This window comes from Somniosus microcephalus, chromosome 5 (genome assembly GCF_052327205.1).
Source record: "Somniosus microcephalus isolate GS21.2 chromosome 5, FLI_Smic_1.0, whole genome shotgun sequence".
In the NCBI taxonomy this organism is placed as follows: Eukaryota; Metazoa; Chordata; class Chondrichthyes; order Squaliformes; family Somniosidae; genus Somniosus; species Somniosus microcephalus.
In genome coordinates, this window is record NC_140991.1 from 141,038,994 (window position 1) to 141,048,608 (window position 9,615).

Here is a 9,615-nt window from a genome sequence, read left to right on the forward strand (position 1 = left end):
TAATCTGGAGACGTGTGAGGCAATGCATTGGGGGAGGACTAACAAGGCAAGGGAATACACAATAAATGGTAAGATACTGAGAAGTGCAGAGGAACAGAAGGCGCTGGTGTGACCACATCTGGAGTACTGTGTACAGTTTTGGTCTCCTTATTTTAGGAGGGATATACTTGCATTGGAGGCAGTTCAGTGAAGGTTCACGAGGTTGATTCCTGAGATGAAGGGGTTGTCTTATGAAGAAAGGTTGAGCAGGTTGGGCCTATACTCATTGGAGTTTAGAAGAATGAGAGGTGATCTTATTAAAACATATAAGATTCTGAGGGGGCTTGACAGGGTAGATACAGAGAGGATGTTTCCCCTCGGCGGGGGGGCGGTGGAATCTAGAACTGGGGGGCATAGTTTCAGAATAAGGGGTCGCCAATTTAAAACGGAGATGAGGAGGAATTTCTTCTCTGAGGATCGTGACTCTTTGGAATTCTCTACCCCAGAGAGCTGTGGAGGCAGAGTCATTGAATATATTCAAGGCGGAGATAGACAGATATTTGAGCTACAGGGTAATCAAGGTTTATGGGGAGCGGGCAGGAAAGTGGAGTTGAGGCCACGATCAGATCAGCCATGATCTTATTGAATGGCGGAGCAGGCTCACAGGCCAAATGGCCGACTCCTGCTCCTATTTCATATGTTCTTGTTATGTTCTTATGTTCTCTTATGTTCTTATGACCTTGGAGTGCATGTCCACAGATACCTGAAGGTAGCAGGACAGGTAGATAAGGTAGATTTAGGTCCCTGCCTAAACCTCACCACCTCATTACCTCTCTTTCCTCCTTTAAGACACTCCTTAAAATCTACCTCTTTGACCAAGCTTTAGGTCACCTGCCCTAATTTAGCCTTATGTGGCTTGGATTCAAATTTTTTGTCTCACAATACTCCCATGCAGCGCCTTGGGATGTTTTACTATGTTAAAGGTGCCATATAAATATAAGTTGTTGTTGTTGTGGTTAAGAAGGCATACGGGATACTTTCCTTTATTAGCCGTGGCATTGAATAGCAGGGAGGTTATGCTAGAACTGTATAAAACACTAGTTAGGCCACAGTTAGAGTACTGTGTACAGTTCTGGTCACCACATTACAGGAAAAATGTGATTGCACTAGAGAGGGTACAGAGGAGATTTACAAGGATGTTGGCAGGACTGGAGAATTTTATCTATGAGGAAAGATTGGATAGGCTGGGGTTGTTTTCTTTAGAACAGAGGAGGCTGAGGGGAGATTTAATTGAGGTGTATAAAATTATGAGGGGCCTAGATAGAGTGGACAGGAAGGACCTATTTCTCTTAGCAGAGAGGTCAATAACCAGGGGGCATAGATTAAAGTAATTGGTAGAAGGATTAGAGGGGAGTTGAGGAGAAATGTTTTCACCCAGAGGGTGGTGGGGGTCTGGAACGCACTGCCTGAAAGGATGGTAGAGGCAGAGATCCGCATCGCATTTAAAAAGTACTTGGATATGTACTTGAAGTGCCATAACCTGCAAGGCTGCGGACCAAGAGTTGGAAAGTTGGATTAGGCTGGATGGCTCTTTTTTGGCCGGCACAGACATGATGGGCCGAATGCCCTCCTTCTGTGCCGTAAATTTCAATGATTCTATGCTCTATGAGAACATGGCTAATGGGTGACTTGGTATGAGGTGGGATTCAAGTTGTGAAGTTCTGGATGAAATTGAATTTTTATAAGGTGGAGCCAGAAATGGGAGAGTTGGTTCTCTCATCAGAGAATTATAATAATAATTCCTGACAATTTCACGAACATGGTAAAATTCCAATTTCCAGTGTATTTAAAATAAAACCATTAATTTTTAATTTAGTTATTTTTTGGCATTCAGCATTTATTACAGTGCATTATAATCCTACAGTGCATTATAATCCTGTGAAAGCTAAACTCGGACCCCTAAGAAGTTTTTGTCTTCAAAAGGTTCATTGTTGAGTAACAAAATGTAAATACCTCTTCTGTAATTCTTAAGTTCAAAAGTGATATATTGGAAAGGAAACAAAATCTTTAACATATCAAAATAATGGTATCAAAATCAGATAAATGAAAAAAACACAAAGATAGCCAGTCAATGTTTGCTATAACAGCCTTAGCTATTCTAGTCATGACAGGTTAAAAAGACTGGTTAAATGGTTAGAATTCTCCAGGATCACATCACACGGAGAGAGATAATTGAAAGTCAGTGAGAATAAGTGCCAGAATATCTGTCACGTGTACTGCCACAGATCTCTCAATTAAGACACAACTGTAAGGAGGAGTGGTAACGCACTGATTTATTCAGATAGTTTCTTCCTGAGTGAGGTTGGTGAGGCAACCACATCTTAAGTTATTACATTCTGCAGTGCCTTTCTATTCAACTTTAAAAAAACACATACCAATGGGAAGACAAAATTATTACAAACTATTAGATATATATTTCTACTTTATTATATGTACAAGAAAGTCATAATGCATTACAAATGGTGTTGGATGCTTTAAATTGCTTAGCTTCCTTGTCAATGAAAGGCAACACATTCTCTTCCCAAGTTCAAAGAGGTTTCTTTCAATAATGGATTGAGTGATTGATGGGAAATTTTTGCAGGTGTCTGAAGCTTTGCAGATGCAAAGGTTGTATTCCTGCTGATTGTATTTGTGAATCCTGTTGAGTTCCACTTACATCAGTGACTTTCAAGTTATTTGTGTAAACAGCGATACACTCACGGGGACATAAAGAGGAGATCAGAAATCTAGTTCACATGGACAGAATTCAGCGGCCCCACTGACTGCAAGAAATCCCATTGCGGACTCCTAGAGACTTGGGACACCATTTTGGAAACCTGTGGCTTATACAAATGCATTAATTTATATATTTGTGTTTGTTACATTGTATTTATGAATGTAAGTATAATTAAGTGCTGATTCTGCAACTGGGTGCTTCCAGTGAGGAGCAATGCTCAAAGGGAGCGCAGGTCAAGATATCATGGGCCTGCAGCCTGAAAAATCATCGGCTGTGGTACCCACGATTGCCTGATTTGGGCTCTCTGCGAACACCGTTCCTAACAGGAAGTGCCCAATTACAGAAGTAACCCTTTAATTTGGCTAAAGTATGATTTCAAAGGAATTGAATGGATAAAAACAAAAACTTGCTTCCATTCTGTAGTTCGTGCGATTTCAAGTGCGGTCAGCTGGAAGCCTCACTTTAAGTTCCCTACTTGAACAATATGCTGATGACAGTAGTGGTGTGAGAAGACAAAACTACTCCAAATTTTTGCATATTTCTTCAGAAGTGTTTATCTATTGCTAACTTTTCTTAATAGTTAAATATTTATGTTGATACTGTGCCATTAATATTTGGTGAACCATTATGTTCCATACTTGTACTTAGCTATAAATAAACACATTGGGCTGAATTTTCTGTGGTGGTAGCGGGCGCGACCGGTGGCGGGTCAGGTGGGAAAGTTGTTTTTTTTGACAGCGGGTCAGGAACCTGCTATCAGCTCGCCCCCAAGCACCTTTCCCCCAGGCCCATCTGTCAGCATGGAGCCAACCCGACCGGCAGTAGTGGAGTCCCAATTGAAATCATTATGAGGTACTTTACAGATACCTAAGAGCCTTTATCCCCCTGCTTTTTAAATTTCCCTGCATGGCCGCGGGACTCACACAGCTCGGGAACCATGTCTGTCAACCTGATGCGTGAGTTCCGTGGCCATTTCTCCAGCTGATTACTTAACAGCATGAAAAACAAACCAAAATAAAAACATGTTGATTACATCAGCTAACAGATTGATGGAGATTCTGTTCTACTTGAAAAGCTACTGGTAAATGTTAATTTTTCACTGGCCATTCTCAGCTGTTGCCTTCCAACTGAACAGTAATTGCAATGAATTGATCTGCACTATAAAAAATGACATATACCATATAAATAAATTTGTGTTATTTCTGGTCAGGTTTTTCTCACAGTATACTGTGACTGTCCAGTTACATTAAATCAAGTCATCAACTGTAACAATTTCATTCTCGTCACTCATTCCACTGGTTCAATTTGCTTTCAGTCCCTGAATATGACTAATTTAAATTTTCAGTCTGAGACTTTAGGGTGAATTTCTGCGGAGATTCTCTCACTTGTCCATTGTTAACTTCAACGCAAGAGCTGCAGAAATCCCAGAAACACATTGTAAGCACCACTTACACTGTTTGTCAGGGTTTCCGCAGCTCTTCCGCTGAACTTGAATAAGATTGTAAATCCACCCCTTTACAATTACATTTAAAATCTGCTTAATTTTATGTATTACCTATAGATGCACCTTTTATTTGTACCAGTTACTGATACAAAAGTCTATAGATTTGTGACTAAAGCACCAATAACTTCACAATTAGTGTACTTTTCGTAATTATGTTCTTGATCGTATTTGTAGATGGAGTCATATTACTTAATCATGATTTTATATAAATATTTCTTTGTCACTCATATATAAATTTTATTATACGAGTGTACAGTAAAGATTCAACACCCACTATGTTAGATTGAACTTAAAATTTAATGTGGCCATGGTCCCTTTAAGGATCCTGGATTAAAACGCGTCACAAAGGAGGACACAAATAACCTCCCAGAGATGTCGGGGAACATAGGGACTAATGAGAGGGAGGAACTGAAAGAAATCAGTATTTGTAGGGAAATGGTATTGGGGAAGTTGACGGGATTGAAGGCTGATAAATCCCCAGGGCCTGATAATCTACATCCTAGGGTACTTAAGGAAGTGGCCCTGGAGATAGTAGATGCATTGCTGGTCATCTTCCAGAACTCAATACGACTCTGGAACAGTACCCATGGATTGGAGGGTAGCTAATGTTACCCCACTATTCAAAAAAGGTGGTAGAGAAAAAGCAGGGAATTATAGACCGGTAAGCCTGACATCGGTAGTGGGGAAAATGCTAGAGTCCATTATAAAAGATGTAATAGCAGAGCACTTGGAAAGCAGTGACAGGATCGGACAAAGTCAACATGGATTTACAAAAGGTAAATCATGCTTGACTAATCTACTGGAATTTTTTGAGGATGTAACTGCTAAAATAGATAAGGGAGAACCAGTGGATGTGGTGTATTTGGACTTTCAGAAGGCTTTCTATAAGGTCCCGCATAAGAGATTAGCATGCAAAATTAAGGCACATGGGATTGGGGGCAAGGTATTGACTTGGATAGAGAACTGGTTGGCAGATAGAAAGCAAAGAGTTGGAATAAACGGGTCATTTTCCGAGTGGCAGGCAGTGACTAGTGGGGTACCGCAAGGATCGGTCCTAGGACCCCAGCTGTTCACAATATATATTAATGATCTGGACGAGGGAATTGGATGTAATATCTCCAAATTTGCAGACGACACAAAGCTGGGTGGGAGGGTATGCTGTGAGGAGGATGTCGTGAAACTCCAGTACGATTTGGACAGGTTGGGTGATTCGGCAGAAACATGGCAAATGCACTATAATGTGGATAAATGTGAGGTTATCCACTTTGGTGGCAAAAACAGGAAGGCAGATTATTATTTGAATGGCAATTGTAAGATCTGCAAAATTGAACATTGTATTATAAGGGTCTATTGGCAGAAGATGCCTTGTTTTAAAGACTGTTTTAAAAAGAAGCCCAGGAAAAAGGGGCATATAAAATGGCCGCCAGACCCCGTGACTAGCTTTTTGGACACTTTAAAATGGTTGCTGCAGTCCCCAGACAGCCTTTGTGGATTCAACCCACAGTAAGTTCTGGAAGCCGTTTCTGAGTAAATGAAACCAGACACAAACACATACATATGGATTGGATGCAGGTCCAGTCAGATCGGCCTGTAGATAAAGGCCATCTAAATGTTTACCCAGACAAAGGGAAACAGTTTTATATTCATAAGGGGAGCATCAAAGACCCATTAAAGACATCAAGAAGACATTCAAAACAATGCAGGGTCATTCCAGACCAGAGATGGCCATCACCGGCCATCTCGAAAGCTGTTTAAATATAACTACCCCGTTGTGATACAAGCCCGCCAAAAGTTAAACAAAGACTAACCTTGATTTGGCGGGAGATAAAGGCTTCTCTTGAGAAGTATATTTGGAGTCCCGGGGTAGCCATCGGTAGCTATCAGGAGGCTCATCATCCTCCTTCACAGATCACCAGCTCGGAAGGATTGAAGAAGAACATAAGAACATAAGAAATAGGAGCAGGAGTAGGCCAATCGGCCCCTCGAGCCTGCTCCGCCATTCAATAAGATCATGGCTGATCTGATCCTAACCGCCAATCCACTATCACAGAACCATCTCCTGAATCTAACAGAATTAGACACATGAAATAGGAGCAGGATCAGGCTACACGGCCCCTGGGCCCGCTCCGCTACCCACAGGGCCATGACTGATCCGAACCTAGACTCATGTCCAAATTCCTGCCCGCTCCCCGTAACCCTTTATTCCCTTTACTTCTAGGAAACTGTCTATTTCTGTTTTAAATTTATGTAATGATGTAGCTTCTACAGCTTTTTGGGGCAGCATATTCCATGGACCTACCACCCTCTGAGTGAAGTAGTTCCTCCTCATCTCAGTTTTGAAAGAGCAGCCCCTTATTCTAAGACTATGCCCCCTAGTTCTAGTTTCACCCATCATCGGGAACATCCTCCCCGCATCCACCCGATCCAACCCCTTCACAATCTTATATGTTTCAATAAGATCGCCTCTCATTCTTCTGAACTCCAATGAGTAGAGTCCTAATCTACTCAACTTCTCCTCATATGTCCATCCCCTCATCCCCGGGATTAATCGAGTGAACCTTCTTTGTACTGACTCAAGAGCAAGTATGTCTTTTCTTAAGAAGAACGAGGCAGCCATCAAGAAGGTGATTCGAGTCTGCGTCCTGCCCCGGGGTAACCATCGGGAGATCGTCGACAAACCCCGGGCCACTGACGAGACAAAAGGGCAGCAGCCCTACAGAAGAAACCCATATGAAAATGGTAACCAGCTAGAGACCTCTCCAACCGTGGTCAAACAGATGGTCTCCGTCCCCGCCGACGTCCAGGCCTGCCAGTGTCCAGCCTGCCCGTGACCTTCACCTCGAGAGAGAGAGAGAGAGAGAGAGAGAGAGAGAAGTGTGGCGCAGCTCGCTGTGGCTCCACTGACCACGCGGAAACAGGACGCCTGAGGGGATCAAAACGCAGACTTGTTTCAAAACTCTATGGCCTAGAAATTGAGTTGACTCCGCACCAGGGCTTTAGCGCCGGAAATTTAGCGCCGGCGCTAATTCCCTTGTGCGCGCCAAAAATTCAGTAGCGCCGCGCCCAGACGGCTGCCGGCGCTACTGGCGGGCGTGAGTGCCTCCCAATGGGCACTGAGTGCCGCATTGCGGCGCTAATCCGGCGCTGCGGCACCCGATGCGGTGCGGCAGGCTGGGGAAGTGCAGGCCTCCTCCTCCCGTTAAGGAGGCGCTGCCTTCACCCGATCGCTGGCCGTTTGATTTTTTCAAAAATGAGCCCGGCACCTCGGACAAGTGCTGGGCTTGCAGGCCAGACGCATCTGTTCCGCGGGGGGGGGGGGCGGGGGTGGAGGAGTCCGGGGAGGGAGGTGCGGGCAGGCGGCCGGCGGGAAAGCGGCCGGCCGCCGCGCGACCTTAATGCGCCGGTGCTAACTTGTGTAAGACTCGGTTGCCAGAGTCTTAGTTGCGGCTGCCACGGGCGAGGCGGCCGCAACTGAATTTCGGCGTTCGGGCGTGTTGCCACGGCAACCGGGACGCTGCGCACACCGATGACGTCATCGGTGCCGGCGCAGCGCAACCGGCTAACGCCGATGGCAGCGCCGAAGTGAATTTCAGAAACGGCTATCATTGCGGCGCTAGGCCCTCTAGCGCCGCAAAATGGGCGCTAACCCTACTGAATTTTCAGCCCTATATTTTTCCAACTGGATTGGTGAGTATGTTTCTGGCCCTTCATAATCGGATCTAGATAGGTTTAAGTGGGTGTGCATTTTGGGTATAATTAACATGAGTTGTTGTCCCTCGATGTTCCGTGTGTTTCCCCATTTCATGATGACGTTTGTAAAGTATAATATGCCTGTATCTATTTTAGTTAGTACTGTATTTTGATTTGTTTTTCCCTCCCATGTACCCTCTTATTTGCTTGCATTTGATTTGTTTTTCCTTATGCAATAAAATTTCATTTTGTTTCATTAAACTTGGTCTATAAGAGTATTCTCTGCATTGTAGTTCCTGCATCTAAGTCCAGTGTCTAGAACCTAAGGGGTGAGTGGGTCGAACCACTCAAGGTTTTACTGTGCAAGAGGGAGAGAGAGGCCTCTAGAGAGAGAAACCTCTGCGATCCAAAGAGGAGAACCCCTTACACAATAGATTGGGAGAAGGGGAAATGCAAAGAGACCTGGGTGTTCTTGTGCACCAGTCGCTGAAGGTAAGCATGCAGGTGCAGCAGGCGGTTAAGAAGGCAAATGGTGTGTTGGCCTTCGTAGCAAGAGGGTTCGAGTACAGGAACAAGGATGTCTTGCTGCAGTTGTATAGGGCCTTGGTGAGACCGCACCTTGAGTATTGTGTGCAGTTTTGGTCGCCTTATCTGAGGAAGGATGTTCTTGCCATGGAAGGAGTACAGCGAAGATTCACCAGGCTGATACCTGGGATGGCAGGAATGACGTATGAGGAGAGATTGTGTCGATTGGGCTTATACTCACTGGAGTTTAGAAGATTGAGAGGGGATCTCATCGAAACCTATAAAATTCTGTCAGGCCTGGACAGACTAGATGTAGGAAGGATGTTCCCGATGGCCGGGGAGTCCAGAACCAGGGGTCATAGTCTAAGGATAAGGGGTAAGCCATTTAGGACTGAGATGAGGAGGAATTTCTTCACCCAGAGAGTGGTGAACCTGTGGCATTCTCTGCCACAGAGGGCGGTGGAGGCCAGTTCGTTAAATAATTTCAAGAAGGCGTTGGATATATTTCTTAAGGCTAAAGGGATCAAGGGATATGTGGAGAAGGCAGGGACAGGGTACTGAACTTGGATGATCAGCCATGATCGCATTGAATGGCGGAGCAGGCTCGAGGGGCCGAATGGCCTGCTCCTGCTCCTATCTTCTATGTTTCTATGTTACTAGACCCGCTCCATCTAATTGGGCCGGGTAATGCGCTGGGCAGGGCTTAATAGGCCCCATTAAGGTAAATTAATTCTGCAGAGCACGATGGAGCCAGCAACGGGGTCGGGACCCGCCACAGACACTGGCCGCTCCAGACCTGCCAAGGTAAGGAAAATTCCGGCCAACAGTTGTTTTAGCCTGCAAAAGTGGGACTGTGGTCAATGTACACTATCCTGAACTGACTCAAATTTCAATATGAAAGTATTCATAATCCAGAGATCAGTTTACTCCAAGTACTGTAACTGTTAACACTCTGGTCGTGCAACTCTGTGAAGGGCAGATTATCAATAAAAATGCAACTTCCAGATTACAGGAAATTGGAGCTACTGTGAAACCATTCAGAACAAACACTGCTCCACAAAATTCTAGTGTAGAGTTATAAATGTTGTGCATAAGAGGTTCAGAAATGTAATCATATAACCTGTAGATATAAATACATTCA

At 44.4% G+C, this 9,615-nt stretch overlaps 1 protein-coding gene across 2 annotated transcripts in view; it reads right to left on the reverse strand.

Annotated features, from left to right (window-relative positions):
* Positions 1-9,615, reverse strand: part of tfpi2 (tissue factor pathway inhibitor 2) — a 71,573-nt gene that overhangs the window by 7,093 nt on the left and 54,865 nt on the right. The gene's annotated exons all lie outside the window — the stretch shown is intronic.